The following is a 26,838-nucleotide window of genomic DNA, read 5'->3' as shown; positions in this document are numbered from 1 at the left end:
AACTGGCTTTCTGCAAATTTCAAATCCATAGTGACTCATGTTAGAGCAGGGTTCCAATTTGCTCACGTTTTCATCTGATAATATTTTATGAAGGGTCTTAGGGCCTAGCCATACTTTTAAAATTTATAGGCTTTATTTCCTTTCTCTGAATTAATATGTATATAATCCTCGGAACTTCAAACCTTGCAGCAGTTGGCTAATTACTGCATAAAGTTTTTTTTTCAAAATAACATTACTAATTACAGTGTACTATATAATGAAACACACAAACATGGGGATTTGAAAATGTAAATGCCCATTTTTAAAATTCAATGGGTGATGATTTTTTAGGCAATTTTTGTCACATTTATTCCCAATTCTTTACCTCCCATTTTAAGAAAGTAAGTGGTATTAAGACTATCTGCATAATGAAAACCACATTACAATACAGAGAATCACGCAGGAGGATTTGTCTAAATGTAGAAATTTTCAGGAATGGCCATCTGGCAAGTCGCATCATTGGATGGGGGAAAGTGTATGGGGAATGCGCTATCTGGGTATCAGATGCTCCACCATCTTTAAAAAAAGACACACACATGACTCATTAATTGAAAGGAAACACAGTTTTGTCATTTTAAGACAGTTCTGAATTTTTCCTGATTTCAAAATTACAAATTCAATCTGATGGGAAGAAGAAGAACATGAAAACACACTTAATCTGAGTTTAACAGGCACGGTATTATAATGTTTGAAGTTCCCACCTTACCAAAGCTATGTACACACTCAACTATCATATCTCTATATAATGCACAGACGCTTAACTAACATACGCATACAGATTAAACTTTATCTAAAAACAAATAAAGATCAGAAACTGAATTTGGCACTCAGGCTGTTATTGGCACTCTATTACTATGCCACCCTCATTCTCCTCTCTCCCTCTAAAGCCCCCCTCCCCGGCTTTCTTTTGTCCCCATCCACCTGATCTGTTCTTTCCTTTGTATCTACGTAAGTCTTTCTTTTCAAATATTTTGTAACAGCTTTATTGAGATATAATTCACACGCCATACAATTCACCCCCCTTTTTTTATGGAGGGCGCAGCTCACAGTGGCCCCTGTGGGGATCGAACCGGCAACCTTGGTGTTACTGGTACCATGCTCTAACCAACTGAGCTAACCGGCCACCCCCTCCCTACATAAGTACGTAAGTTTTAAACCTACCAGTGACACCCAAACCTAATGAGGATTGTGATCCTTACTAACGAGAATGAAAATACATCTTAACCTTGAGGATGCAATGAATTTCCAAACACATCTTATACGCAAGTTTAATAAGGCTATCAGCAGCAAATTCTTCCACAGCTTTGCACTAATGCTCTCTGCTCCCTGTATTAGAATGTACAACCAGTCCGGGCTGGCTTGAGTTCTCTGTGTTCCTGTCACACCTGACCTCCAGTCAAATGGCTGTGGTGAGCTAGAAAGTTGGTGATAGAGTATCCCGGGGGCAAAGTTCAGTTATCTCTGCTTAGAAATGACAAACAGTGAAGGGGTTTATACAGAGGAGACTCTAACTGGGTGTAATGAATTCTGTGGCGGGGCTCCTCCCCCTCAAACCCAAATGTTGTCCTCCCTTCAAAACCCAGCTCAAATAGCACTTCCCGCGTGGAGCCCACCCTGCCCTCCCCCACTCATCCCAATTCTCACCAACCACCTCGGAGCTTTTATTTATTCATTTATTTTGGACTGATTAATTTTTCCAAATGCATTCCTTTTACGTGTTAAGTCCACCTGCCCTTCTGCCTCAGCGGTGAAGGCTATCATTCTCTCAACCAATGGTACTCCCTCCCCTGGACACTTAACTCGTCCTATGATGGCAGCTGTCTTTAACGTTCCTTTCTTTTCTTTCTTTTTTAAAAATTGTACAGTAAGCACTTAATAGAACATTTGGAAATGAGAGAACATGAAAGGACAAACTGCCCATAATTTCACCCTTCTAATGGTAACTGTTACTTATGTACATGCTTTCTTACCATCTTTCGTAAGGATGCACATTTTGTACCTAATTGCAATCAGTGAATGGGTTTTAATATTCCTTTAGTTAACATTAAACACATTCAAAAATTTCATAGTTTATGTTAAGGCTACAAAAAATAGCAATAATATATACACCTGTGTCCATAGTTTAGCTTGAGGAAGAGAACGTGACCAACCCCGTAAGTAGCCCCCAGGGGTCCCTCCCTCCTCCTATCCTCTCCTCCCACCAATATCCTGAAATTTTATCTGTGCTCACCCTGCCTCGGAACTTTTCAAAGTTATTGCCACCACTCATTTTAGTTCTTAATTATATTCCATCTTATATTATTGAACGTGTCATGCTTGAGATTCATTTTAAGGCAGATGCAAGCTCCTTATAAGTAGGGCCTGTGTCTCAGACATTTCTGTATCCTCCACATTACTTAGCACAAACAGTGACTAAATACGATCAATTGTGGAAATCATGAAGTAGGCACCCAAAGAGCGCAATATGTATGTTTGGCTCTGGAAAGTGATTATCCTCTTCATCTGAGTCACTTTCATTTCTCCTACCTGCTCATATTCTCATTTTTTCATCCCTACAACTCTCGCTGGTTGTTAGGTCCTCAGGTGACTTGTAAGTAAAAGGCATTGTCTACATTGCAGGAGCTGGGGGATGTTAAAATATCAGTTGAAGGCCGAGAGACGAGAGCTGCAGCAGCGTTTTCCTGAAGGAATGTATAACTGAATGCATAGGGCAGGACCCAACAAGGGGAGGAGCTCAAGAGTACCTTCCAATACCTCAAGAATTCTTCCAACAAAAGGCCTAGATCATGGTCCAGTAGATGTGCATTTGGCTTTTAGCCCTTCTGTTTAGACAAACAACTGTATTTGACTTCTTCCTTTTCTTTTTTAAACCACTACAGACTGACTTTACTGTTGTATCATCCTATTTCACTTTCTGGGGTCATTTATTTCACCAACTGTAATATTTGATCTACCTCTTTATTCTTTGACATGAACAGGAAGTGAGTTAAGGTGATAGTTCTAAAGAGACATCTTGCCCTCCAAAAGAGGGGTTAGCAGGCTTTGGACTCCATTTAAGCTCCTTGTTTTGTATCAAGGATAAGATCTTTTTTCTAACACAATTATCCCCCTTGCCTCTAAAATCAGCTCACCAGGAAAAGCTGACTGTGCCCCAATCACCCTAAACCACCCATTGTTCCTGGAAATTCAGCTAAGCAGCAAGATGAAACTGACACTTGCTCTGGGGTTGTAACAAGCAGCTCAGGATGGCTGAAGGAACATACCACTCTTACGGAAAATAGTAAAACAAATAAACAGATAAACAAAAAAACTCATAGTAAACCAAAATTTATAGTGGTCAATATATATACTATTTACATTTTTCCAGTCTCTTAAGCAGTCCGTATTATGTAGAAAGAAGAAAATATATTCCTGTCAGGGGATAATCCTTTGGAATTCTTTTTAGAGAAAAACCCAGTGTACCTGAGCAGCCCCATAAAATCCTTGGCAGAGACACAACAGAGGGGCCATAATGAAATGATCATGCAAGGCCTATTATACAAGACACTCTAAATTGCATAGCATTAGCCTAGCCATCGGTTTCTAGCAAATATAATTTCATTTTCATATATGGGTGATCTCTTATATAATATCAAGCTTCAGAGGGATGAGGAAGGAGTCAAAAATTCCACTCCTATTCCCAATCACCTGGGAAAAGAAAGGAAAGGAGAGCAGCCTAGGAAGAGACATTGCCCACTCAGTATAGGAAACCAAGTGAAAACTGAGAAAAGAATTGACAGTCATATACATACTGGAAGAGCTGAAAGGCTGTGACCCAACAGTGTCTTCAAAATGGTCTGAGAAAGTGATGTAAGCGATGAGAAAGCTTAAATTATTATAGGACTGCCTTCCAGGCTAGGCAACTCCATCCCGTTTTCTTTATTTGTTCAACCGTTGATTTATTCAACAAAAATATACTAAGCTTCCATTGCATATGAGGCACCTTGCTATACATGGAAGATACAATGATGAACATGACAGATTCATCAGACTCAAGGAAAATGTCCAGAAAATTAAAAAAAAAAAGATTTAATGATCTTTATGGAAAATTAGGTAACATGTATAGACTAAATCTTCTAGTGAAAGCTAAACAAATTTTGGTAACTCAAATACCAATTTCTCATTAACTCAAATAAAAATATCAAAGGTGTTTAATATTCAATAGGCATCTTCTCTTTACCTGAAAATTTAAGGAGGTACTTACTCTCAGTGCCATCCCTGCACCTGCACAAACCTCCTTAAATTTTGTGTTCCAAGTACCTCACTCACCCCACCTTAGTCTTGGCCCTGCTCTCTACCTCCACACTCACTCTGTCCAAGTAGGTGGGGAGCTATCAGAAAAAAGAAAATCTAGAAGCATCATGCCAATAGCCCACTGAGATTTTGTATAAGATGCTAAGGGGAAATCTGATACAAATTGGCTTGAAGACAGATCAAGGCTTCAAGACCCAAATGTCGATGGCCATCTACTGGATGGAAATGAACATTTCTGGGAATTCTTCTGATTTGCAGTTAATAACCATCTCTACTCCACACACCCCCAACTCACTGATGTACTTTGCCTTCCCATTGGGATTTTATTTGATGAGGGAAGGTACAGACTACACAAGAAGATGTCTTACATTTATGGAGAAAACAAAATAACCTGTGTTTTAAAAAATATTATGGCAATTCTACTTCTAGGTTTCCCCCAAACCTACCTTCTTTTAAACGAAAGAGACCCAAACATAATCCCAGTGTTTCTGGAGCATATGAATGAATGCGTCTACACAGAAATATCCACATATACTCAGCAATTAGCAAATAAAAGTTGATGTGGGGGTGGGGGGTGGGAGATGAGGATAAGGGGGATCAAATATATGGTGATGGAAGGAGAACTGACTCTGGGTGGTGAACACACAATGGGATTTATAGATGATGTATTACAGAATTGTACCCCTGAAATCTATGTAATTTCACTAACACTTGTCACCCCAATAAATTTAATAAAATAAATTATTAAAAAAATAAATAAAATAAAAGTTGATGTTTGCTTACCTGTTCCGACAAAGAACAAAGAAATAAATGGGCACACATCCCATGCTGATCAGGCTGATCATACCAAACACAAACAAGCGAAGCCTCTGCGCGGGTTCTGTTGGTTTAATTATATCCTGTTAGTTTTAGGACTTAAGCAAGAGAATCAAATCTGAACTCTTTCATAAAGTCTTTACTTCAAAACCTATCTGTTAGTAATGTAAAATAAGGAGGTATTCTTATCGGACAGGTAAATATCCTTGCTACTCTGTAAGTAGCAGGAGTTTATGAAATGCTCTTGAAACGCAACTCAAGACTACATTTGAAATACGTGCCTCCCAATGGAAGCCTTAACAAAATGATTGTACTGTTTCTGTTAACAGATTATTACGATTCAGACTCTCTATTTCTTCCTATGGCATAAGTGTGTTTTCTCCTCAGCCATATGTTATACATCCTAGAGCATTCAAAGAGTGAATTAATCTATGAATGGTTAATGTGATAAAGGAATGACTTCTTAAATGTTTACCTCCAAATTATAAAACATTAAATTAAACAAGAAATCAAGAATTTGCAGGTGAATAAGCATATTTTACTCTTGTGTTTATTTGGAAATGCATTCTAATATGATTGGGGAATTGTAAGTCACAGTTCAATTTTTCCCTCTACAAGAACCAAATGTCTCTTCACACATAATATAAAGACTAAACTGATGACTGAATTATAAACACCATGTGACAATGTTAAAATTCTAATATTATATTCATGATCAGGTTTCAGTTTCCATTATTAATACTAGATGTCCGACCAAGAGCTATAAATGGAATAGTGACAATATTAACGTAAGACATTGTTTTGCATGCATCCGTTTTGCAGTATTTGCTAGTGTTTAATCATAGCAAATATGTCCACCATGGGACTCACTGGTAATATGTCCCCAGTATTCAAATAAAGGAGCAAAAACAGATGGTCTAGGTCTCAAAACTTTGTAAAGAAAGAAAAATCTTAACAGAAGAACCTAATTCAAAAACAGTAAAACAAAGAGAAACAAACCATAACAAGAAACACTTAGGTCTATGGTCGCTGAGATGAAGACAAGATAAATGGGACGGGAAGAGAAAAGTAAGCTAAGGCATGCTGATTGGTATTTTCTCCCAAGCATTGAGAGTCACATCTCAGAGAGCCTGGAACCTTTGGGACAAGACAGACAGTGACTAAAGCAACAGAAAAGATGAGATTAATTTTGAACCGCCATAGTCACAACTAAGCGCTAAGCAGAAACTGCTCATACATAGAGGCGTGACCACCTCTGGACGTTCTGCACACATATATGGCGGGGAGGCCCCTTTAAGTGTTAAGCTAGGAGAGCCAAATTTAGATTGATGCCATTGTGCCTGTTTATTCAATTAAAAAATAGAAATATAATAAATGTAAGAAGATGAACTTACTATCTTTAAATGGGGCAAAACAGCTGAAGTTAGTGGCACTTGACGAATAACAGCAATTGCCTTCCCAACATGCACTGGGCTTCAGATCTCCTCCATTATCACAAGCCTTCACCTCCTGATTGTCCTTCGGAATGCATGCTTTTGGAAATAAAATCCAAGAAAGAGAGTTCAGCATATTAAGAAGCACTTTCCCTACTTAAATAGTTCCTGCGAGACAAAAAAAAAAGTTAAAGAAAAGATTGAACAACATATAACAAATAGCGATGAATGCTGACAAAATAAGAGTGAACTAAAAATTACAACAGTTATTTAACATCACACTTTCAATTGTATTAATAGATGAACAGCAGAAAAACATAGATTGTTAACAAATCATTGGTAAGGTAGTTAAAAGCGCTACATATCATAAGCTGAGTAGTAGTGGTACAAATAAAACACAGAAGGAACAAGAATAGGCCAAATGCCCTTAAAACGAACACCTTGTTAAAATAATACCACAGATATCCTCTCCTTCAATTTTACTAAGGTATAGAAGAACAATAAACGCATCAAGGGAAATGAATTTAAGTAAAATTCACACAGTTTACTGCTGGAAAGTAAGGTAAGTGATACTACTGGTATTGACCCACTTTCTGTGAACATTTATCATATTGGCATTACCATAGGTTTTAAGATACTTCCTTTTGGACTGAGGTGATGACTATAGCTTTGAATAGGCAAGGATTTATGGCATAAATGCCAAGATTCATGCAAGTGCAATAAATTCATCCATATTTGAATCTGTAAGACTCACAAGTTCAAATAGCTGATTTGTTTCCTATCCTGCTTTATAAGAGAAACAAATGACAACTAAAAAGGCAGCTATCAGATGATGATTCAAAAAGAAAACCTCCTCAGGATGCCTTAAGACCAGCATAGATTCGGTTTGATCTCTAATACCATCAACAACTACAGACTTAGAAAAGTAATAACTGATGTCTTATGGTCATGCTAAACCACTTCAACGTCAGCAAAGAACAATGTAATGGTTATAAGCTTATTTTTAACTCTTGGTATATTTTACTGTATTCCACTTCTTTAAAGATTGGCAATTCCTGAAGCTAAGGTAAAAATAGTAATAGCTACCATTCACTAGGTCCCCTATTTGGGCCAGGTACCTTGCTTTCCACACATTATTTCTAATCTTCACAACTCTCAAAATGAGATTTACGACCTCCATTAAAACGCATGCACACACACACACACACACACACAGAAACACACACACACACACACACACACACACATCAAAGTAACTTGTACAAGGTCACAAATTTAATTCATTACCAGTTGGCCTGGATGTTCATTTCCCAAACATTTTGGACATGTGAAGGTTTAGCCTACTTTGATGGTATATATGCTAAGAAATCTGGGGTAGGCCCCAAGTGACTCTCCTCCTTTGGCTGGGCTGTATCTGAAATACCACGTTCAGGTTGGGTATCACACATCCAGAAAAGGGTGACAATCAACAGGACCTGGTCAGAGATGGGATGGATTTCTTGCGTTCTCAGTTCCTCATTATTTGGCGTCGTACAAAGACCACTTTCCAGGAATGGAAATCATAGAAGAGATTTTAAAACCTGTAAGAGACTGGACTAGATGATCTCTAAGGTCCCTTCTGATTTGAGCTTCTGTTATTTCATACTTGAATTGCATGTGATGGACTTTATGCAAGATACTGAAATGAATTTTAAGACTCAAATTACTAAGAGACACTTGTAATTTTAAAGACTAAAAAGGGCAGAACAATTTTTATCAGCTTTAAGCATATCATTTTGTTCAAAGGGAGAAGAATCATGTGACCTCTCAAGCTTCCATGCCAGTCTGTCTCAAGGTTATCATTTTCATCTACAAGAGATGAATCTTTTACAAACAGCCTGATAACAAAACGACAGCCTTTTGTTCTAGTGCTGAAGTGGGAAGAATGTTCATTTTCAATTACACAAAAGGGAAATAAATTGCTTAGAAGTATTTCACATTTTATGAACTTGTAGTTATTCTTTTCAAAAAAGACAGCATATATATTTTCTAAATATTTAATCACTGTTTTGAAAGATTTGAATTAACCTAGGTCAGACGTTTTTCTTAAAACGAAATAGTTTGATTTTGTTGGGCAAAAACATTCTCTCATATAATTGATTTTGACTCAACTTACTGTGCCCAGGTTGGAGGAGTATTTTGGAAATGCAGGTAAGTATCTTATTTAGACTTTTTAAAGGTGGCTTCAGTGTTTGTATAGCGTAGCTATAGGTAACGATAGGACAGTTCGAATCTGTTATCCTCATAAGCTCTAAAGCTTAAATCATTGTTGTTGTTTATGACGAAGTTTGGTACTCACTAAATCATTCTTTTAGCTTCACAACATACCACCTTCTCAGATTTCTCTTTCTCCACTCAATTGCACCCTCACAGTATTTTTAATTTATTTAAGGAGCTCTTTTATTTTGCTGTATTCATTGGTAGTAGGTGTTATAATGCCTGTTTTGTACTTGAGGAAACCAGTATAAAGAAACATAAAGAGATTTATGCAAGGTTACAGAAGAATTCAGTGCTAGAGTCTGGCATTAAACACTGGATATAACGTTGTCCTTCTATCTGCACATCAAATTCTGTTACAATAAATCTGTACGATTTTAAATAAAAGCTTCATCTTTGTAATCCACATACGTCAATTTAGTTGAAGATTCTCCTTGAAGGGTATCACATGCTGTATAAAGTGAAATGTGTTTATTTGTGGTTAATCCTTCTCGGGGGTCATCATGTACTTGATAAACCCATTATATACAGAATCACAAAAGACAATGTGACTTGAAACCTGAAGTTTTTTTCATTAAAACAGATGGGAAAACATCTGGTATATTCCGTACATCAAAGCCACACAGAACCCTGATTAATGCCACGGAAGATATTGATTTCACAAAACTGGGTCGGTGACTGAATTTCAGGCAATACCATTAAGGTAAATTGTAAAAGGTTTAGATATTTGAGAAGGAGAAGTATTTTATAATGAATAACAATCAGTTATGAAACACATTAAAAATGCCGTCTGTTTGTCCTCGCAATTCTTTGTGGTAAATATTTTCATGTTAAAGATGAGGACACTGTTCAGAGAGGTAACCTTCCCCAAGGTGAAGGACAGAGTCAGGTCTATCCTACTCCAATGCCAGTAGGCCACACTGCCAACTAAACATTTAACTACTATTTTCCAAACAAGGATATCAAGAGGAAAAAAATCAAACAAGAACTTACTTGTTGGAAATACGAAATTTAGTATCGTGTTCCATGTAGAAGATTTTTTCACAGGTTGGTCACCAGGATTGTCATCACTCCACTGGTTATAATCACCTGGAGACATAGAATTCAAGAATCCTTAAGGAAAAGTGAAACTATTAATACCACCATATAAAGCATTTATAACTCTCTATGACCTTTTAATAGTAATTACGTTGCTTCAACTAATTATGGCAAGTCTAAGAGCTAATAGATATTGTACTTACATCTCATAACATCTTAGTTACTATTAATAATCAGAGTATCAAAATGCTTAAACTATAGTCCAACACATCCCATCATGCTGTAAACTGATTAACAGTGGTGAACTTGCTTCTGACAAACAACATTCACATTCAGAGGCCCAATCATTTGACAACTTGGAAACAGTATGTAGTCCAACTAGATCAGACCCCATTACAGAAATGCTTGGCAAATATGTTGATTTCTTTATTTACTGATAAAATTCAAAGGCTTGCGAGACACTGTAAAACCTTCCTTAGCCTCCTTCTTCACTACTTCAAACGACCTGCTTTTAGTTTCTTTTGCATGATCCCCTCTTATACCGTGTTTCCCCCAAAATGAGACCTAGCCGGACAATCAGCTCTAATGCGTCTTTTGGAGCGAAAATTAATATAAGACCTGGTCTTATTTTACTGTAATATAAGACTGGGTCTTATATAGTATAATATAATATAACATAACATAATATAACACTGGATATAATATAATATAATATAATATAATATAATATAATATAATATAATATAATACTGGGTCTTATGTTAATTTTTGCTCCAAAAGACGCACTAGAGCTGATTGTCCTGCTAGGTCTTATTTTGGGGGAAACAGTGTATAAGAGGAAAGGATATCCATCTTTGTTTTCATAACATGGATTGTCCATATCGTTAAATATTTCCCAACACTATGTTTAATAACTTCACAGTATTTCATTATATGGCTCTATTATAACTGAGTAAACCATTCCCCCAAAGGAAAACATTTAGGTGGTTTACAGTTTACTGGTATTATAAAGAACACCATAGAACTCATAGATACAGAGAACAGATTGGTTGGTTGCCAGAGGTGGGTGGAAGAAATGGGTGAAAGAGGTCAAAAAGCACAAACTTTTGGTTATAAAATAAATAAGCCATGGGGATGTAATATACAACATGGTGACTATTGTTAACATTATTATATTGCATATTTAAAAGTTGCTAAAAGTATAAATCTTAGAAGTTCTCAGCACAAGGAAAAAAAACTATCCACTGCAATGGATGTTAACTAGATGTATTGTGGTGATTTCATTACAAAGATCGAATCAAATTATGTTGTAGACCTGAAACTAATATAATGTTATATGTTAATTATACCTCAATTAGAAAAAAGTCAAGAACACTACAGTGATGATTACTGGAGCTATATATTTTCAGATCTACACAAAAAAAAATCCCTTAGGATAAATTCTTAAGAAATGGCTCTTGACCTTAACCAAACTACCCTCCAGCGAGGCTGCCCCAAGGTACACTTTTACCAGTAGTGGGGAAAAGTGCCAGTTTTCTTGCACCCACATCTTTCTGTTGTTTCTAGTTTGATGGCTAAAATACTGGTCCCTCTTTTATCTTAATTTGCAGCTTTAGTCATCAGTGAGTTTACATCTTTCATACATTTGTCGCAGAGTAGAGAATGTAACCTTTAATCTGCTCCATATGTTCCAAATATTTTTCAAGCTAGCCAGCTACCTTTATATTTTTTATGGTGTTTTGGGAAGTTGAAAAGTTCAAAACATTTTATGCAATCAAATGCCTTTCGAGTCATGTTTAGAAAGACATTCTACACTCTAATATTTCCTTCTAACACTTCTATAGGGTCACTTTTTACATTGAAACTTTAATTCACCTAAAATATATTTTGGAGTATGTTATGAAGCAGGAATACCTTGTGTTCCAGTCGTCCTAATACCATTTATTAAATCCACCCTTTCCTACTTATGACATCACCACCATATTCTGTTTCTTGACTTACTATACGCTGTTCCACTAATCTATCTGTTCATACACCGATACCACTGTTATAATTTATATTATATTGTTATATGTTTTAATAACTGATCTGGCAATCACTTCATTATCAAAATTTTATTCTCAATTCTGAAGAATCTTTTAGATGAACCTTAGAATCGTTTTGTCAAGTTAAAAAAAATTATAGTAATATTTTATCATACTTATGGTCACTTATTTAACATTCATTCAACACAGTTTTATTGTGTGTCTCGTGTGCTAGGCAAGAATTCAGTTAAATGTAGATTCATTTGGAGAGAACTGATAACTACAAAATTTTCTCACACAAGAATAGGTTTGTTTCTCCACTCATTCAAGTCTCTTTTTATCTCTTTGAGTAGGGTTTATAGTTGCATTCATACAGGTCCTGTACCTTTCTTATTATTCTCATGTATCACATATATTTTGTCATTATGTGAATGTGATCTGTATCACTACATTTTTGTAGCTGATTACTGCTGATATGTATAAAAGCTATTGATTTTGGTTCAAGTATTTTCTAACTTATTACCTCATTTGACTCTTGTTAGTTCTCACTGTTCTTCAGTTTCATTCCAGATCCATACAATCACATTATCACTAAATATAGATGGTTTTGTCTCCTTTCCTTCCAATGTTAACAGCTCATTTATTTTCTTCTCTCAATGCAATGCCTAAAACTCCTGAATCTATGCTGAATAATAGCTATGATAATGGGCATTCTCGAGTCAATCCTAACTTTAATGGAAACGCACTAGTGTTTCATCATTAAGTGTAACTTTGGTTGCTGGCTTAAGATAGATATATTTTTTTTTTATTAATTTAAGGATGTAGTCCTAGTTTACTAAAAATTTTCTGTTGCTATTTTGTTTCATTTTTAATCAAGAATGGAAGAGGGTAAAAAATAAAAATAAAAAAATAAGAAAATAAATAATAAAAAAAGAATGGAAGTGGGATTTTATGAAATGCTTTTAATATTTACTGCCATTATCATATTTCCCTCTGCCTATAAATTGCTGAATGCTAATATATTTTACAATATTAAAATGTTCTTGCATTCCTGAAATAAAGCCCAAAACTGCCAATGCTTTATGTAGGATTTGTGGGTCAACATTCCTAAGAGGAGCATGTCTGCAGTTTTCTTTTGCGCGCTATCGCTGTAGGTTTTGGCATGAGGATTATATCTGCTTCATAAAATAATGTGGGAGGCTTCTTGTCTTTTCTTCTATACTGAAACAACTTAAACAGCATAGGAGATATTTAATCTATTAAACGTTTGGGGAAAGTCATCCATAAATAGTCTGAGTCTGTATTTTGTAGAGGTGTAGCTCCTTAACAACTTTTCACTCCTCCGTGCTCATGAGTCAAATTTAATTTTAATTTTCCTAGGAAATCATTCACTTATAAAATAATTATTTGGATTGAATCATAAGAATATTCACTGATAATTTTAAATCTCCTTTATATCAATGATAACATCCATTTTCACATTTTAATGAGGCCAAGTTCCATACACATCCACTTGAATGTGTATTTTCAGCCTGTAAGGTACTTTATTGTGATATGAACTTTATTATTTGAATATGAACTTCATTATACATGTTAAATCAAACTAAATTGCATTGTTCAAATGCTCAGTATCTTTATGTTTTCTGTCAAGGACTAAAAGATATGTATTAGTCTCCCACCACAATTGTAATTTTGTCCATTACTAGAATTTCTAAAACTATTTGTTTTATGCATTTCAACACTATGCATAAATGTTCCTTCATTACAGTTTTATCTTCACTATGTATTACAGATCTTGACAATACCAAAAATAACCCATTTTGTCCTGTTTGAGTTCTACTAACTCCTACTCATTCAAATAAATATGTATTTATTGCCTACTATGTATATTCTAGGTTTTGGGGAAGCATCAGTGAACAAATCAGATAAGATCCCTGCCCTCATGGAGCTGACAATATAGGGGAGAAAGCATACAAAAATGAACTAAACTAACAAATTAAATAATTACAAATTGTAATGAGTGCTGTGAAGGAAGTGGATACCAACAGAGTATAAGGTAGGGGACCTACTCTAAATAGGGGCTGGCCTCACTGAGATAATATTTAAACTTAAAAAAAAAAACGATTAGAAGAAGGCTGCAACACAACGGGCTTAGAAGAGGAAGAATGCTTCCAGCACAGAAGAAAATGAGATTAATATTGCCAGGCAGGCACACTTTGCCAGATTAGAGGGTTTGCTGCCCTACACCATACAGGAAAGGAGCTACGGCTGAAAGCAGCCTCAACAGGACCTGTGGTCTATACTAACATTTGACCACTCAGTGCCCCTCTCTTCCCCAATGTCCTTGTCAGCACATCATCTGAAGGAAGTGTTGGCTGGCAGTAGCACACTGCAGCCTGAGTTTTCACTCTACGTTATCTTCTGCAGGGGGTGTGCTCTCTGGAGTCCCTCCAGGATAGACATTGATCCCCCATTGTGAGTATCCTAGCATCCAGCCCCTAACAGGGCTGGCCTTGGTGAAACACAGGTTGCAGCAAATTCTCTCAGTAATGCCTGGCCTGACCTTCTTACTATCTTTGAGAAAGCCCTCCAAATTTCTAGCATATCAATGGCAGATGGTACCCTTCTTGGTTCTCTGGGTTTTCAACCACCATAGATCTTTTGGTCATTTCAGTGGGCATTTGAAATGGAGGAGGCAGTTAAAAATTTACTCAGATAGGCACCATCAGTGAAGGCCTGAACCAAAAGTCTCCAACACATTTAGCCTGCCCTCTACCCCTAGTTTTTTCCCTATAAAGACAATTATTTACAAATTAACTTAAGCAATATTTCCCAGTGTGGTGTGAGTACCATCAGCATTACATAAGTTGAGTGTAGGTGGAACATAGTTGAATATCTGTGGATGTGTTTACCCTTTGCTATTTATATATTTATTGCCCTGTCCTGATGATTTCCTGAGATCCCACCCCATCCAACTTGTGGGACCACCCAAGCTGCTTCCAGTGGTTTTTCCATACAAATGGCCTGTCTTGACTCATGCTGTGGACTTTCCTAAAATCTCTCAAAGGTTCACAAAACCCCAAACAAGCCTGGCCTCAGCATGCCACATAACTCTTGCTAAGCAGCCCCAAGCCCGGAACTAGTGGTAGCCAGTCTCGGTTTATGCCTTGGCCTCTCAAGGCACTTCCAAGCCCAGCACACGTGGTGGCCATCTGCAGATTGATTTGTGGCTTCTGACAGGTGGCACTGGGCAAGGCACAGGCTGCTGCTGAACTTGGACTGTGTCAGGGCCCCTTCCAGGAGGCCCCAGGGCCAGTAAGCCTGGTGGCCAGTGGCCAGTTTGAGACCCAGCCAGAGCACCGCCAGGACAACACACCCAAAGGGAACACTGGGCAAGCTCCAGAGCCCTGCTATAGCAAATCCTGCTCTATAGGGTTAGTCCCTACACAACAGCTTCTCCACTGTAGTCACAGCCAGTCCTCACAACTAATCAGCCTAAGGGTCAACCCCTCCCACTGATGGACAAACAACAACAAAGGCTCAGCTGCAACAGGAAGGCACACATGGGACACATCTGGAACACCCAGCTCAGGTGACCAGAGAGACTGCGCCACTGGGCTCCACAGGATTTCCACTTTATAAGGCCAGTAGACATCGGAGCCCTACCTAATAATAGAAACAAACACAGGGAGGAAGCTAAAATGGGGAGACAAAGGAACATGTCCCAAACAAAAGATCAGAACCAAACTCCAGAAAAACAAAATGGAGACAAGCAATCTAGTAGATGCAGAGTTCCAAACACTAGTTATAAGGATACTCAATAATCTCAGCGAGAACGTCAACAAAGACATAGGAAACACAAAAGTGGAGATAGAAAACATAAAAAAGAACCAGAAGAATACAATAATTAAAATACAGAATATATTAGAGAGAATCAACAGTAGATTAGATGAATCAGAGAAGTGAGTCCATGATTTAGAAGATAAAATAGCAAAAAGCACCGTATCAGAACAGCAAAAAGAAAACAGAATGAAAAAAAGTGAGGATAGTTTAAGAGGTCTCTAGGAAAACATGAAGCACACAAACATTCACATCATAGGGGTACCAGAAGGAGAAGAGAGAGCACAAGGAATTGAAAACCTATTTGAAGAAATAATGACAGAAAACTTCCCTAACCTGGTGAAGGAAATGGACATACAAGCTCAGGAAGCACAGAGAGTCCCAAACAAGATGAACCCAAAGAGGCCCACACCAAGATACATCATAATGAAAATGCCAAAGGTTAAAGATAAAGACAGAATCCTAAAAGTGGTAAGGGAAAATCAGTTAGTTACCTACAAGGGAGATCCCCTAAGACTGACAGCTGATTTCTCAACAGAAACTTTGCAGGCCAGAAGGGATTGGCATGAAATATTCAAACTGATGAAAAGCAAAGACCTACAACCAACATTACTCTACCCAGAAAAGCTATCCTTTAGAATCAAAGGACAGATAAGGAGCTTCCCAGGCAAGAAAAAGCTAAGAACTCATCACCAACAACACCAAAGAAATGTTAAAGGGACTTGAAGAAGAAGGAGAAGGAGGAATAGGATGACAGGAGGAGGAGGAGGGAAAACAACAACAAAACAACATCAAAATATGAACAATAAAATGGCAATAAATATCTATCAACAATTCCTTTAAATGTAAATGGATTAAATGTTCCAATCAAAAGGCTGGCTGAATGGATAAGAAAACAAGACCCTTACATATGCTGTCTACAAGAGACTCACTTTAGATTGAAAGACACACAGAGACAGAAAGTAAAGGGATGGAAAAAGATATTTCATGAAAATGGAAACAAACAAACAAAAAATAACCCTGCAGTACCAATACTTATACCAGAAAAAATAGATTTTAAAACAAAGGCTATATAACAAGACACAAAGAAGGACCCAGTAATCCCAATTTCTGATATTTATCTGAAGAAACCCAAAACTGTACTTTGAGGGATATGTGCATTCATATGTTCACTGCAGCATTGTTTACAGTGGCCAAGATGTGAAGATAACTTGGGTGTCTGTTGATGGATGAATGGATAAGAAATGGTGGTACATATATACAATGGAATATTACTCAGCCATAAAAAAGAATGAAATCTTTCCATCTGCAAACACATGGATGGACTGAAAGGATATTGTGCTGAGTGAAGTCAGACAGAGAAAGACAAATGCTATATGAATTCACTTATATGTGGAATCTAAAGAACAAAATAAACAAGTAAACAAAACAGAAATAAACTCATAGATACAGAGAACATTTTTATGGTTGCCAGATGGGAGGGAGATTGGAGAGTGGGTGAAAAAGGGGAAAGGATTAAGAAGTACACACTGGTAGTTGCAAAGTAATCCCGGAGTTGTAAAGTACAGCATAAGGAATATAGTCAATAATATGGTAATAACTATGCATGGTGTCAGATGGGTACTAGACTTATTGTGATCACTTCGTAAGTTATATAAATGTCTAATCACTATGTTGTACACCTGCGACTAATATAATACTGTATGTCAACTGTAATTGAAAAATAAAAATGTATATATTAAAATAAAAGCTATCATGACACCAAACAAGGTATACATCACTCACCATATGGCAAACCTTTTGTAAAATCTCCTTTTAACATCCCTATTCTTTCATCCCTGGGAGCAACTGTCCTCCTTTCTTCTCTCCACCAGCAACCACAGGTTCTCAGATCTTCCTCTCCACCCTATTAGGTTCTAGCCTCTTCCCCTCCCACAACACTTTTCATATGCAGACCAATTCTATCTTTTATGCCTCTAATTTGCATATGTACACTCATTAACATCCTCAGCAAACAAAAGCTTAGGAGCCAGCTTCCTTAAATCGCAGCAAGAAAAGGTAAAGAACCAATTACGTTTGCCTGTCACAAAGAATTTTTATTTTTTAATTTCCCTATTACAAAAAAAAAAAGACTGAAAATATAACTACATTTCAAAGGGAAAAAAACAGATGCATATCTGCAGAATTCACGGGCATACAACCTGTGCGATCTGCAGAGTCCGGTTCTTAGAAAGGGTCCCAACTTTGCTTTAATATTCTTGAAATTTGTAATAAATTTTGAACAAGAAACCCTGCATTTTCATTTCACAAATTATGTTGCCAGCCCTGCTCAGAGCAAGGTCTTTAGATGAGGAACTGGATTAAAGAAAGGATGAGGAGACAGAATGGGAGCAGTGGCTAATGATATCAACTTGGAAAGTATTCTGCTTGGGCTTTAGTAAGTTGCAGGTCTATCTACACTGTAGCCTTCCTGGGCCATGGCCTCCAATAGACCTGAATTTGCATTCTGGCTCTGCCACAGTAGTTGGTGAACTTGGGTAAGTGAGTAAACTTCTCTTTGCCTCAGTTTACCTATCTGCAAAATGGAAATAATATTTGTTTTGGAGGATTGTAAGGATTAAATAAAGTCATACATGAAGTGCCTAGTACAATGAAAACAAGTAAATTTATTTTTATTGTTTATAATTTTAAATTCAGTCACATTTTTTTCAGGATATTTATTTTTATAAATAATTCGTTAATAGTAAATATGGCCACTTTTCCATTTATAATTGTGTTATACTTTCCTTTTAAAGTAAATGTTTATGTAAAAAGTGAGGCAGTTTAAAGAAAAATATGAACAACTGGTAGCATTAAGAAAACCAAGAGTAAGAAAGATCCAAGACGGCAGAATAAATAAACACTGTCCCTGCTTCCTTTCATGAACACATTCAAATTACAACGAAATTATAGAACAATCAACCTGGAAAACCATTTGAAGTCTGGCTGAACAGAAGTTTTGTAACTAAAAATATAAAGAAGACACGTGGAGACTGGTAGGAGGGGGGGAGATACAAAATGGTCTGGTCCCACACCCATGTGTGGGCAGTTAAAAATCGGGAGAGATATTTCAGCCACAGATATTCCCCACGAAGGAACGAGGGATCCCAGCCCCCACACCAGGCTCCCCAGTCCAGAGTACTGGTGCTAGGAAGAGGAGCCCCCAAAACTTCCGGCTGTGAAAAACACTGGGGATTCCGACCATCCAGGTGGGATGGAAGCTGTAAGACACCCAGACATTCTCTTAAACGGCCCGCACAGGCACTTACCCTGGGCTCTGGTGGAGGGACAGTACCTCTGGGGCCGTCAGAGACATATGCGGAGAGACTGAGTTGTGTAACTTTGGGACAAGGACTGGAAGAATAGTCTCCATTCATCCTGTGTGGGGCCTGCTCCCATGCAGCTGGCAGGTGGGCACCATCTTTCCTGTGTTGAGCCCCCCTCCACACACAGGCCAAATCTGAATCTGATTGGCCTGATAAGCTCTGCTGCTCCAACCTGCTGACTCACTGAGACCCTGCCTCACCCAACCTGCATACTGCAGGAGGCTTTATCAGCACCTGAACCTTACAGGAGCTGGCAGGTGGCAGCAGGCCTCAGAGTGTCTTCACTTTTGCAGAGCTTCCCCAGACCCGGTACTGGTGGCAGCCATCCTCGGTTTGCAGTGTGGCCTCTCCCACATGCCTCCAGGTACAGCACAGGCAGCAACCAACCATGGATCACTTTGTAGCTCCTACCATGTACTCCCTGGCCAGTCACAGGCAGTGGCTGACCTGGGCCTGCACTGGAGTCCCCCCAAGAGGCCTGAGAACCAACATACCTGGATGTTGGCTTCAGATCACAGCAGAGCCCCACCCAATTATCCCCACAAGCGGCACACAAAAAGGGCAGTCTCAACAGGCACCAGAGCCCACTGGGGCCAATCTTGGTCCATGGGGTAAGCCCCCAGCACAGCAGCCCAAAAGCTGTGGTCATGGCCACACCCCACAGCCAGTCAGCCTGAGGGTCAATACCACTCACTGACGTGCCAATAGCAATCAAAGCTCAACTACAACAGGAGGGCACACACAACCCACACAAGGGGCTCTCTGGAGCACCCAGCTCATACAACCAGGGAGACTGTGCCAGGGCCCCACAGGGCACCTACTATAATACATAAGACCACCTGGCAAGACTGGGAGACATAGCAGATCTACCTAATACATAGAACAAACACAGAGAGGCAGTCACAATGAGGAAACAAAGAAATAAGCCCCAAATGAAGAACAGGAGAAAACTCCAGAAAAAGAACTAAATAAAACGGAAGCAAGCAACCTACCAGATTCAGAGTTCAAAACAATGGTTATAAGGATGCTCAAGGAACTTAGTGAGAACTTCAACAAAGAGATAGCAAGCATAAAAAATGACATGGTAACCATAAAAGAGAACCACTCAGAAGTAAAAAATACAATAACTGAAATGAAGAATGCACTAGAAGGAATCACCAGCAGACTAGATGAAGCAGAGGGTTGAATCAGTGATTTGGAAAACAAGGTAGCAGAAAACACCCAATCAGAACAGCAAAAAGAAAAAAGAATCCAACAAAAAATGAGGATAGTTTAAGAGGCCTCTAAGAGAACATCAAGTGTAACAACAACATTCACATCACATGGGTACCAGAAGAAAAAGAGAGAAAGCAAGGAATTAAGAATGTATTTGAATAAATAATGACTGAAAACTTTCCTAACCTGGCAAAGGAAATAGGCATACAAGCCCAGGAAGCTCGGAGAGTCCAAACAAGATGAACCCAGGGAGGCCCACACCGAGACATATTATAAATAAAATGACAAAGGTTAAAGCAGTTAGTTACATACAAGAGATTTCATAAGATTGTCAGCTGATTTATCAACAGAAACTTTGCAGGCCAGAAGGGACTGGCATGAAACATTCAAAGTGGAGATATTTCAGAATTACCTCAGGTCCCTCAACCTCAATTCCCCTTGGTGGCATTAAGTCTAAGAGAACTCAGATGGGTCTGTCTAGGAAGGAGAAGGGGAATTTTAGCTCTAGGACTATGTCCCTGCTTTCACCATAATGTTCCAAGTCCATATCTTGCCTCTCAGTATACATTTGCAATACTGTTGCAACAAAGCACCATAAACTGGGTGGTTTAAAACAACAGAAATGTACTGTCTCACAGTTCTGGAGGCTACAAGTCCAAAATCTGGATGTAAACAGTCTTGGTTAGTTTGAGGGCTGTGAGGGAAGGCTTTTCTTCTTGCTTGTAGATGGCTCTCTTGTCTGTGCTTCTATTCACATAGTCTTTCCTCTATAAATGTCTACTTCTGTGTCCAAATTCCCCTTTTAATAAGGACACCAGTCATATTGGATTAGGGCCCACCTCATTTTAACTTGATTACCTTTATAAAGACCTTATCTCCAAATAGGGTCACATTCTGAGGTACTGGGGGTTAATATTACAACATTATTTGGTGGTGGGACACCATTCAAGCCATACCAGTGCATTTAGTTACATTAATTAAGTTAAATCATTTTAAATGAAATTTAGTCCAGCCAGTCACATATTATCTTCTGGGAATCTGGGAAATCTGACAATACAAAGAATGAGTCAGGGTTTTGGTTTTTTTAGGGAAAAACATGGTAAACCTATATTGGAAAAAGTCCTCATGGAGATAAAGAAATCACACTGAATAACAGTATTTTTTTTTTTTTGTAAGAGATCTACTCAAAATAGAAATAGAAAAATGAGGAATTCACAGACTAAGAAAAAATGTCCAATTTATAGCGTTATTTTTAACTTACTTTTTCAGAGAATGAAAGAACTCTCAGTTTACAAGGATCTGAGTTGTATTTGCAACTAACGTTTATCAACACAGTAAAAGTAATTCAGAAATATTTTAGTATTTTAAATGAATAGTAGAAAAAATAAGTAATATGGGTTATAAACCATTATTAAAGGGTATCTTTCAATAGTTTTTGAAGAGCAGAAGTCATATTTTTCTAATTTACTTAAAGTAGTTTAGATGAAAGAATGCATAGTATATACTTTATTTAACTTTGAATTTCATCCCTCACAAAAAGTTATAAACCCACACAGTTGTGACATAATATACAGAGGTCACTGTTCCTTTTGCTTACCATGCCTCTGTCCAATTTTTGCTTCCTTTTTTGACTGTGGTAGGACCTTGGTTGGGGGATGGAAGGCCTCTGGGGAGGACAGGAAGAGAGAAGTCATTGAGATTACAGGTGGGGAAGGTGGAAGGTGTTTGGGCTTGAGGCTGGAGCTTGAGGGATGGAGGAAGGCTTTGAGAAAACCAAGGTCTTTATGCAGATGACAAGCATACTACCTAAAGGGAAAGTATTTGAGGGCGTTGGGGGGCGAAGGACAAGAAAGAGTTGGAGGAGGAGTTGGGAAAGACTGTGTGTGAAGAAAGGGAGGCAGAAAGACCACTGAGTAGAAGGAGGAAACACGGACTTTTTGGGGGAGGCAAAAAGTACCTTTGGGTGTTAAGGGAGGAGAAAGCTGTGAATGGGAAGAAGGGGAGCCCTGGAAGGGCTAAAAGTGGCGTCTGAGAGAGGGCTGAGCAAAGGCCTAGAGGAGGGCAAATAGGGAGGTAAGGGAAGGATTTTGACTGAAGGAGGGAAGGACTTTGTGAAGATCAGCTAGAGAGAGAAGGACAATGTGAGGTCAGAGAATAAAGTCATTTTAAAAGGGAGGTTAGGGAGTGAAGACCTTTGAGTGAGGGGAGTAAATGGCTTTATGAGATAAGGAAGCAAGGTTTTTGAGGAAGGGGACACAAGGCCTATAAGGTGAGCAAAGGAAAAGTTATGGTGGGGAGGTGAAGAATGAAAGGTCCTTGACTGAAGGTTAAGAAGAACTTTTGGAGTGGTGATGAGGGAGGGAAGGCATTTGTGGAGTAAGGTGACAAAGGGAAGGCCTTTATGGGCATGCGTAAACGAGGCTAGTTCTTTGAGAACAGAGATGAGTAGAGGGCTTGAGAGAAAGAGGACTTTGAAGGAGGAAGTGAAAGAGGGAAGTCAATCGTGAGGGTAGAGGAAGCAGGGAAGGCAACCATAAAAGAAGGGAAGGTCTTTGTGAGGGGAAATGAGCAAGGAAAGGTCTCTGTGAATGGACGTGATAGAAAAAGGAATTTGACAGGTGAGGTTGGGGGTGGTTGGTGGTTTAAGGTGAGGTTAGGGGTAGAAAATCTTTAAGAGAGAAGGTGATGGAGGTTAGTACTTTGAGTGGGGAAGTGAGGGAGGTTAGTACTATGTGATGGGAGGTAATAAAAAGAAGGCCTTAGAAGAAATAAGGGAGAAAAGTCATTCATGAGGGAAAGAAAGGCATTTGTGAGAGTTAGTGAGAGGATTTAGTACTTTGTGAAAGTAGGTTAGGGAAGGATGACCTTTCAGAGAAGACCTACAGCAATGAAAGAGATTGAAACACTAATCAAAACCTCCTAACAAAGAAAAGTCAAGGAGCTGATGGCTTCACTGGTGATTTCTACCAAATATTTAAAGAAGAATTAACACCAATTCTTCTCAAACTCTTCTAAAAAATAAAAGAATACTTCTTAACTCATTCTACGATGCCACTATTAACCTGATACCAAAGCCAAAGACACCACACACACAAAAAAGCTACAATCCAATATCACGTATGAATACACATGCAAAAATGCCTCAACAAAATACTAGCAACACAAATGCAACAGCATATTGAAAACAGTACACACAATGGTCAAGTCAGGTTTATCCCAAAAATACAAGGTGCTTCAACATAGAAAATTAATGTAATATATCACATTAATAGAATGAAGGAAAAATATTCATAGGAATATTTTTGACAGGAAAAATGTTCATCTCCATTGACGCAGGAAAAGGATTTGACAAAATTCAACACCTTCCATATAAAATCATCTAGCAAACTATGAATACAAAGGCTTTTCCTCAATATGATAAAGAGCAATTATGAAAAATCAACACCTAACATCATAATCAATAATAAAGACTGAAAGCTTTCCCCCTAAGATTAAGAACAATGCCCACTTTTACCATTGCTACTCAGCATTGTACTGGAAATTATAGCCAAAGCAATTAGGACATAAAATGAAATAAAAGGCATCCAAAGTGTAAAGAAAGAAGCAAAACTATCTCCATTCACAGATAACATGATTCTACATATAGAATATTTTTTAAAAGTCCACAACAAAACCTACTAGAGCTAATAAGCAAATTCAGCAAAGTTGCAGAGTACAAGATCAACATGCAAAAATCAGTTATGCTTCTTTACACCAGCAATGAACAATGCAAAAAGGACATTAAGTAATTCCATTTATAACAGTATCCAAAAATCTAGGAATACATTTAACCAAGGAGATTAAAGACTTGTACATTGATAACTACAAAACATTGCTGAAATCAATTAAAGACATAAATAAATGGAAAGACATCCCATGTTCATAGATTGATATACTTAATATTGTTAAGATGGCAATACTGCCCCAAGTGATCTGCAGATTCAATGCACTCCTTATCAAAACTGCAATGGTGTTTTTGTATAAATGGAAAATCTGATCCTCAAGTTTATATGGAATTGCAAGAGGTCTTAAGTGCTCAGAACAATATGAATAAAGAACAAAATTGGAGGACTCACATGTCCCAATTTCTCAACTTGCTACAAAGCTACAGTAATCAAAAGAATATAATACTGACATAGGGATAGACACATAGACAGACAGAGTAGAATAGAAGTAGAGTCCAGATATAAACCCATAAATCTATGGTCAACTGATTTTCCACACGGGTGCCAAGACCATTCACTGGGGAATGAGGAATGTCTCTTCAATAAATGGTGCTGAGACAACTGGATATCCACATGCAAAAGAATGAAGTTGTACCTTTAACACACCCTATATAAAAAATTAATTCAAAATGGATCAACAACATAAATATAAGGGCTAAAACCATAAAACTCTCAAAAGAAAACATAGAAATGAATCTTCATGTCTTTGGATTTGGCAGTGGATTCTTGGCTATGACACCAAAAGCACAAGTAACAAAATAAAATACCATATTAATTGGACTTCCTCGAAATGAAAAACTTCTGTGCATAATATGTGTGTGTGTGTGTGTGTGTGTGTGTGTGTGTGTACATATATATGTCAAGAAAGTGAAAAGACAACCTACAGAATGGGAGAAAATATTTACAAATCATACATACATTATATATAAAGAACTCTTACAACTCAATAACAAAACCACAATCTATTTAAAAATGGTCACAGGAGAGGGTAAAGGGGGTCAAATAAATGGTAACAGAAGGAAACCAGACTTTGGAAGGTGAGCACATAATTGAGTATACAGATGTTGCATTATAATGTTGTACACCTGAAATTTATATAATGTGATTAACCAATGTTACCCCAATAAATTTAATAAAAATAAAAAATAGAATGTTATATTATAAAAAACGGTCAAAAGACTTAAATAGACATTTCTCCAAAGAAGATATATAAATGTCAGAAAGCACATGAAAAGATGCTCAACATCATTAGACATGGAAATACTAATGAAAATCACAATAAGATACTACTTCACACCTGCTAGAATGGCGGTAATAAAAAAGGGGGGTGTGGTAACAGATGGTAAAATTGGGACCCTTGCACACTGTTAGTGACAATGCAAAATGGTTTAGTTACTTTGTAAAACAGGTTGGGACTTGCTCAAAAAGTTCAACATGAAACTCTCATATGACCCAGCAATTCCACTTCGACCTAAGTCTATGCCACAAAGAATTGAAAAATATATTGACAGAGCAACTTGTACATGAATGTTCACAGCAATATTATTCATAATAGCCAACAACTGGAAACAACTCAAATGCCCATCAAGTGATAAATGTATAAACGAAATGCAATACAGCCACACAATGGAATACTCAGCCATAAAAAGGAATAAAGTACTGATACATAGTATAACATGGGCACATCTCAAAAACTTTATGTAGCAAAACAAGCCAGACACAAGAGGATACATATCATGTTACCATTTCTATGAAATGTCCAGACTAGGTCAATCCATAGAGACAGCAAGAAGATTGGGGGTGACCAGGGACTAGGAAATGGGGAGGAACTGTGTTATTAATGGGTGTGGATTTTCATTTGGAGTGATGAAAACATTTTAGAAATAGAAGTGGTGGCTGTGCAATGTTCAAATATACTAAACACCACTGAATCGCCAGTTGTAAAATAATTAATTTTATGTTCTGTGAATTCCACCCTCATTTATCTAAACAGGCGGGGAGGTCAGGGAGGTCAGTGTTTGGTGAGGGAAAGTCTGGGACAGAAGGGCTTTCTGAGGGAAGCCAAGTGGGGACTAAGGTTATGAAGGGAGACAAGGAGAAGAGAGGCCAGTGGAGTGGAGCGGCTGGCGGGAGTGGATGGGGGCAGGGGGAGGGGAGTGGGTGCGGGCGGGTGGCGGGGAGAAGTTGGGGGGTGCAGGCTCCGCGGGTGGCTGCCCCATGGCCTGCTGCTAGGCCCGGGGGAGGACACTCACCAGTATTCAGGGAGTAGCACAGCAACATCAGAATACAAACGGTTGGCAGGAGCATCCTGAAGTGCTTGCGGGCCCACCGGTACGCCTGCCATGATGGCTGAGACATGGCAGCCATGTTGGCCTGGCCCTTGGGACTATTGCGCCCGGAGTATGACGCCACTACAGGGTTCTCATCAGTGAGCCCCATCTCAATATCGCAACTAGTCAACCTTGAGCGCATCCCATGCAACGCCCTACTCTGAGACCTGGTTCTCCCAACTATCAACCTCCCCAACGGCATGGACCGCCTTCTGCCTAGCTGAGACCACGCCTCACTGCCGGCCACCGGTGATCTAGAAGCTTCCAGGAACTGACGCATGCGTGGTACCCCTCGGCAACGCGTGATTTGCCAGCCATTGTTCCCAGGCCCCGCCCCCTTTTAACGGCTGGCAGAGTATCTTGTGCCCCCTCCCCCACTCAAGGCCTGGCCCTTCTAGTGCTTGTTAATTGTTGAATGAATGGGG

At 38.4% G+C, this 26,838-nt stretch overlaps 1 long non-coding RNA gene across 1 annotated transcript in view; it reads right to left on the bottom strand.

Moving 5' to 3' along the window:
- The window catches only part of LOC109461246 (FMR1 neighbor protein), a 34,917-nt gene extending 8,302 nt beyond the window's left edge, over positions 1–26,615 (bottom strand). Inside the window, exons 1-4 of the long non-coding RNA XR_002139663.2 lie at positions 26,336–26,615; positions 9,831–9,950; positions 6,543–6,680; positions 5,116–5,212 (exon numbers count right to left, since the gene is read on the bottom strand). This is a non-coding gene — a long non-coding RNA (FMR1 neighbor protein). The remainder of the gene's footprint in view (positions 1–5,115; positions 5,213–6,542; positions 6,681–9,830; positions 9,951–26,335) is intronic.
- Between the last annotated feature and the right edge of the window lie 223 nt (positions 26,616–26,838).

The sequence above is a fragment of the Rhinolophus sinicus genome, chromosome X (assembly GCF_036562045.2).
Source record: "Rhinolophus sinicus isolate RSC01 chromosome X, ASM3656204v1, whole genome shotgun sequence".
Lineage (NCBI taxonomy): Eukaryota > Metazoa > Chordata > Mammalia > Chiroptera > Rhinolophidae > Rhinolophus > Rhinolophus sinicus.
The sequence above is the reverse complement of the archived record's forward strand: the minus strand, read 5'-3'. Positions and strand labels throughout refer to the sequence as shown.